At 36.0% G+C, this 7,071-nt stretch overlaps 1 protein-coding gene across 11 annotated transcripts in view; it reads right to left on the reverse strand.

Moving 5' to 3' along the window:
* The window catches only part of Tenm3 (teneurin transmembrane protein 3), a 604,001-nt gene that overhangs the window by 596,298 nt on the left and 632 nt on the right, over nucleotides 1-7,071 (reverse strand). The window contains exon 1 of one of the 11 annotated variants that reach the window (XM_076914137.1): nucleotides 1,316-1,382. The exons of the other annotated variants lie outside the window; for them this stretch is intronic. The gene's annotated coding sequence lies outside the window, so the exon portion shown is untranslated. Of the gene's footprint in view, nucleotides 1-1,315; nucleotides 1,383-7,071 lie in introns of those variants that run through there. 11 annotated transcript variants of the gene reach the window in all.

Raw genomic sequence — 7,071 nt, forward strand, 5'->3', positions numbered from 1 at the left:
AATTAGTAATTATGAAAAAAAGTTGGCAAATCAAATTACATGAGTATAGTATGTAAAAATATTTGCACCAGATACTTGTCATTGGGATATTATACATATTAGGACAAAAGCAATGGTTAAGGAAAACTTTTGATTTCCTTGATTTTTTTTTTTAAATCACAGAAAACATGATAGGATAATCTATTCATACCTGAGAAGAGTATCTTACCTTTGAGGAACAATTTTGATTTTCGTCTAAATTAAAATTCATTTTAATTGTCAATATGGTCCCTCGGTGCAGAGAAACGTGTCAGAGGCTAAGTTAAAACAGAAATACCAGCTTACCCCACTGTGAGGGCGGACACATCTGTTCTGTTCTGATTGTTGAGTAACATCTGGGCAGCTCTCTTTAGGTCTCACCCTTTTCTGACCTCCAATTCATTGATAGTTTCATAGGGCAACATACACATTCTCTTTTTCCTAGGAGAACATGGTTTTGTTTTGTTTTCACAAGACTTTAACCATGATTTGAGAATGTTTAGAGTGCTAGCTAACAAGATGAGGGTTATGTTTTCAGTTATTTGAACTGTGTCAAGTTATTCTCCTGTTAATATTGATAGTATTGTGTGACTCCAAATATCCCTATGAGAAGCATTAGTTGTATTTTACATAAGACAAAATGTGGTTATTTTTACAGGAGTCTTTAGTCCTTTGTATTAGGAGTCATTTATCTATTTTTACATCATTTAATTTTTGTTATCTGCCATATTTTAACCTACATTTGTGTAATATTAATAATCACACAAAATATGAAAAAACAACCAATTCCATTTGAAATACTGATTTTACTTTTGTTTGCCTGTATAAAAATAACATAATACCATTGGAAGTTTTTGTTCTTATCCCTATGAGGAAAAAGTTAAAATCTTCTTTTTCAAGATGGCTTTAGCTAGAAATGATTGGAAATTCTAAAAATAACAAAATTTATTAGCTATGTCTCCTGCAGATTTTTTGGTGATTATTTTAAATAGAGGAAGGCCCAGTGCCGACGCTTTTAAAATCTCTTGCCAACTTTTCCCACCTACATGTAGATAAATTCCAAATTCCTTAATTAAAAATATGAGCAGAGATGTTACACATTAAAAGACCATCTGCTAGACGGAAAACAAACAATAGATGCACTTTTCAATTGCTTCACTCTTATAATGACCAAAATAAACATTTCCAGTATTAATATAACGCCCGGGCTTCATGCAAATGCATCAAAATACTCTATGCATTTCTCATTATAAGTTAAAAAGCCAAATAATCATTTTACTCTCTGTGTGTAACATACCTTCCAGTGTGAAGTCCATATGCATTAACTCTCTTAGGATACCATCCCAGTGCAGGAGTCAAATGCTGGGCACAATAGAGATGGTGGAGTCAGTCCTGAATGAAGACTTCTTCTGTGGGATCACGTTGTTGTTCAAAAAGGCACCTCCTCGTGCTGATAGGGGGCTAACAATTCGAATCGCAAAATATGATTTGAGCTTATCTGAAGACGAAATAGCTCATTCTACTTTAAAAAAAAAAAAAAAAAAAGACAGCTTCCCTCTCTTTTGTGCAAGGCGAGAGGTAGAGGGCAATAAGAGGGCAATAAATTCGTATAATTCTACTATCAGAGTTGTGGTACCAGAGCTACTTCAGAGTCTGACTGTAGGAAGACAGTCATTAGCAGGCTTCTATTTCTTCCGAAGTTTTAATAACTGAAGGAAGAACTATCAGCATAATCTTAACTACTAATTGAAGAGATGACAGAACGGTGGAAATGAATTGAGAGAGAACCTTATTGTCAAATATAAGTGACCTTTGTCACTTACCTCTTAATGATCTTATTAAATTATCCAAGTTTCTGAATTTTGAGTTTTTACTTAAGCCTCTATATGGAGACTTAACTTCATGCTTGGCCCCACATTTACAGAAAGCACACCTATACCAAGGGCTGTTGAGACATTGTCTTTCCTCTGTGATACAAGGGCTTGTTCACAGGATTCGGAATTCTGGGTTCAGTCCCAGAAAGCAGGGTTCTAATTTTCCTGCATGGTTCTAAAATGTGACTTCTTCAAAGTTAAAAAAAAAATCTATATTAATGTTCATCTTTACTTACCCAATTTACTGCTCTTTACGTTGCTTTTCTTGGGGACCCCAGCATTGCCTTTGGAAAGCACTAGAACCATAACTCTTTATAAAAGGTGCTCAGATTCTTTCATTCGCCCCCTCTCTCCTTTTCTTCCTCCCTCCCTCCTCCCTCCCTCCCTTCATCTCTTTATCTCCTTTTGGGTTTAAGGCAGAGAGACACAGTAAACCCACTTATAAAATAGCTGGTTATTACTAAATAACACGATCACATTATGATACCCTAGTGACATCATCCTCTTCCCTCTCCAAATACTTAATACCCTGCAATGTTTGCAAATGTGTCAACCAATAGTATTCCACAGTGGCTTCTATATGTAGATATGATTATGGGCACTATGACTTATTGAATGGTTTAATTTGCAAAAGGTATCATTGTCTGCTTTTGCCATGCTTCCGTCTGAGCTAAAAGATTGCCTGCTACAAATGTCAGGAAAATGCTAAAATAAGAAAAAGAAAAGCAAAGGAAAAAAACCCTTATCTCCATGAGCCGTGATCAACTTTCAGATTTACAAGGAGAATCACATAAGCTTCACATATTTCTAGGCTTATAACTATCTATTATCTGAAAGTCACGGAAGTCAGTTAAGACTGCCACCTATCACAGATCTGTCGTCACTCTCATCTGTAAGAGTTCAGCAAACTATCAAGAGAATATCATCACCAGCATCATCTTCATCATCTTCTCATTACTTTCAGCTATCTGCTCATGTGACTTAAGAGAATGTTGCTTCGTGCTGACGTTAATTTACAAGTGACTTTAGAAAGACACAAGTCTGAGTAGATCACCGTTAACAAATCCTTTGTACCTGATCTGACTATACCAATCACCTCAGTTATTCAAACTATAAAACAAGTTATCACAATATCGTCACATGAATGGCTTCTACTCTGGCTGAGATGTCTAAAACACCTATTCATATTTGAACATGCTTCTGCATTTTCATAGTTTATATTGGAATGGTTGTCTAAGACAACACTGTCAACATGGTAGTTCAAGTGCTTTATTTTAAGAGCTTCAACTTTCAACTGAGTGCTTTAAGTTGGAAAAACAACCAATCCAATGCCAATAATCTATCATTATCCAGAAGCTTAAAATAGAGCAGGAGGTGTAACTCCTATGGGGACCCAAAGAACAAATGCCACCACGAGATCGTCTTGTGTATCATACACAGCTGTATCTTTCTTTTGAAACCTTTTTACATCACAGATACAGCAGAGTACTTTTCTAGATTAATCTTCTAAACTTCCAACGGTCTCACTGAGCCTTCAAGCGTACACCACAATCCATGCTACGATACAGATCAAAGCCTACGTATATTTTAATCTATATTTCTGAAGAACCCGACCAAGCTGAAGCCGGCTTGATATTGATAAGAAACACATGCAAACATCACCTTGGAGTGACAAAATTCACCCTATCAGACAGGAGAGTATCTCTCAGTTCATGCAATAAAATCCTAATATGTGTGTATTTCTAACTTCAAAAAAGCTCAAAAATACTCAACTGGGATGCTGATGTAAACAAAAAGAAAAGGAAAAAAAAAAAAAGAATAAGCTAAAAGAGTAAGGATTACCACCCATGACTCGAATGTCATAAACATAAACAACTTTGATGTACAAGAGCATACACTCTGAGGCATACTATGCTGGGAGAAAAGGAGAGACTTCTGCTGAAAATGAATTGATTGTTTCCTCATGCTTTATGTGGTGTTTCAAAAAAAAAAAAAAAAAAAAAAAAAAAAGCTCAAATTAGGTCCAAAAGATTTTCATTCTGAGAAGTGCGATGTTGAAACTTTCAGGAACCCTGTCACACTTGTTTGGAAACAAATGACTTTTCAGGACAGAGAAGTCTCGCTATCAATCACCAGCAGGTTAATTCTACATAATAAGGCAGGTTTGGATGCAAACTGATCCATTGTGGAATACTGTATCTAAAATTGATTACAACAGCACTCAAAATGAATGCAGCCCTCCAAACCGCTTCTTTGCTCTGAAACATTAATCTCAATTAGAAGGAGTGCTTCATAATGGTAATGCTTGGTATAAAAAAAAAGTATAAGATAAATCAGATTTTATAAGACACAACAATTAATCAGTTTTCAGTCTAAGTCATTTGTTCTACCTTTTTTTCTTTTCTTTCTTTCTTTTTTTTTTTAGGAACAAAATTTCCATTAGGACTCTTAAAACAGCTGGTATCTCCAAAATTAGGTTTTAAATGTGTTCTAAAAGAAGCCTACAAGAAATCATTTTTCAAACTTGGTTGCTGTAAACTTTGAAACGGTGCTGTTATCAGTGTACATCTTCAGAGCAAGGCTTCCTTCTGAAAGTGTGAGTTAAATTCTTCTCTGGACTGTCACCTCCTACTTTATAAAGCAAAGAGGAACGAAGACTTCAACTGAAAACCCAGAGGAATTATAACCAATTGCAGATTACAATCAAAGCAAAGTTGTAACATTTTCTACCTATGTAAAAAAAAAAAAAAAAAAAAAAAATTCTCAGAGTTGAACCGGACATCTGACTTTCAAAGGCAACCCTGAGTGGATGGGCTGCATGTAAGACAGCCTGCTTAATAGTTCTCCCCAGCCAAGCTTCAACAAAGGGGCAGACAATTCAAACTGCTCCTGAATACCCTGCTTCACACACAAATAGTACCTCCGTGACACTCTCCTACCACCCAGGAATTCAAATGCTAAGGACTGAAATAAAGTTTAGAACAGAGGCAGTATGCATAGATTCAAATAGCCACTCTTTATAAGCTAAGTAAGTTGGCTGGGTGGGCCCTTTATATGGGGTATGATCTCAGTCTAAATTTATTTCTTGACTCTTTGTTGCAGGTAAGATAAACCCCAGTATACCCAAATGCACTTTTTCACAGCAGTTATAAAAACATCATTTTCATACACACAGTCCATCACTGATTTAGTGTTTCTGACAGATAGCTCTACTCACTGTGATAACTACTCACTTACTTCCCCAGTCTCTTATTTGCTTGACTCTTTACAAAGACAGGCATTACTCTTAGTTCTCAGAAGCAAAGCTAAGAAAGATTAGCTTCAACCAGCTAACCGGATCATTACTGTCTAGCTCTGTCTCCTTTTCAAATAAATGTTAAAACTTTTGCTTTATTTGGAAGCTTAGCTTCTGTTCAAAGGTAAGCATCCTTATCTTCCTTTGTCTTGAACCTAATAAAGCAGGTTCCTTTCTCAACCCCAAAGACTCCTACAAGACCAGAGGAAGAAAAGCCTCCACACTACGCCCTTTTATTTGTTTCTAGAAAATACAGCTGCACAAAACAATCCCATTTAGAAAAGTAACCAGCCACACATATACTATAATCATTTTTTTAAAAAAAGTAAAGCAATGTTCATTAGTCAATATTCTTGATGCTGAACTGCTAATTTTAATGTTATTGACAGGATTTTCATCATTTTCCAAATACATAAATACTAGCATAATTCCTATCAAACTACAATTTTCCCCCAAAATCGGTTCAAATGTATCACTGTCTTATTCAAAAGAATTACTTTCCATAATATTATATATCATTTTAAAGGTATATATTTCCTGCAATGAAAGTCATACTTTTTAAAGGGAAGAATATTAAAATTCCTCATTTTAAAAGGCAAGAGCGTTAAGGAGACTGCAACAGGAAGGGAGATGCTCACAGTTCTGAAATACACACCAGAATAACTAATGTCATTATAAACCCCCTGGCTTTGAAGAATTTAAGAATAATTTGTGAATGGCATGACATTTAAAAGTGGGATTAGCAAGTCTTATTACCGAACTAACCTCTTACTCTTACATAAAGAATTAGATATTTGCTCTGAATTTAGAAACAAAAATTGAAACTTTCAAGGCTTCTCAAGAACTTCACATATTAAGAAATCCAAGCCAGAAGTTTTGGGTACTAAAAGTATACACTAGAACACACAAGATAAGATTACCGAGCTATGTATAAAATATGTTTTAACATTACAATTTATTAAAAAAAATACTGTGATTATACAACTATTCCGAATTCTAAAGTCTGTCCAGAATCCTAGAAAGGCTATGAATATTTCTTTCAAGGAGGTAATGGGTGTTTTAAGGCAGAAGAAATCAAATCAATTGTTAGACTGTAATACTTCTTTAAAGGGTCCTTTTCTAAGGTTTCCAAATGTGCCAGCTTTGTTTTGTTCTTCTCTCTCTCTCTCTCTCTCTCTCTCTCTCTCTCTCTCTCTCTCTCTCTCTCTCTCTCTTTTCTTCTCATTTCTTTTCATCCGACTACGGAAGAGCAAGGTAATGCCTCCACATATTGCTATATCTAGCAAAAAGACCAACCAGTGGATGCTGCCAGAGTCTACAAATGTTTGATAAATACATTGCCAGAAGATAAGAAGTAAGGGTATTGTTAGGAGAGAGCTTCAGTCTCTGGTAGCCCAGCTGCCTGGAGCCCTGGAAAAAGTGCCAGGCTAGTTCACTTGGATTTCATTTCCAATACAGATACTCCAAAGTACTGAGAACTTTTCTCTAGCTTCGAATCATAAGGACCTCAGAAAACAATTGCACTCGCTCTGTTATTACCCGATGAAATGGCTTACTATAGTTTCTCCGTGATAATAATTAACAAGTTAATCTCTACTACTGACTTACAGGAGAGGCAGCAGGAATGGAATCTGGACTGCATTTAGTAAGGGGCTCAGCAAAGGTCAGGCATCATTCATCCCAACCTGAGACATCTGAAGCCCCTCTCGTCAGCTGTAAAACATGATAGTGACCTGAAGCAAGCAGCAGGCTCATCCATCTGTTTTTTTTTTTTTTTTTTTCTTAATGCCCTGGCCAGGGTATGTATTGTTTGCTTTCAGTCCCATCCAGAGTTTCCAGATCAAGTTTCAGCCGAGATCACCACTCCTCTCAGCATCCTCAGCC

Source organism: Arvicanthis niloticus, chromosome 16, assembly GCF_011762505.2.
Source record: "Arvicanthis niloticus isolate mArvNil1 chromosome 16, mArvNil1.pat.X, whole genome shotgun sequence".
NCBI lineage: Eukaryota > Metazoa > Chordata > Mammalia > Rodentia > Muridae > Arvicanthis > Arvicanthis niloticus.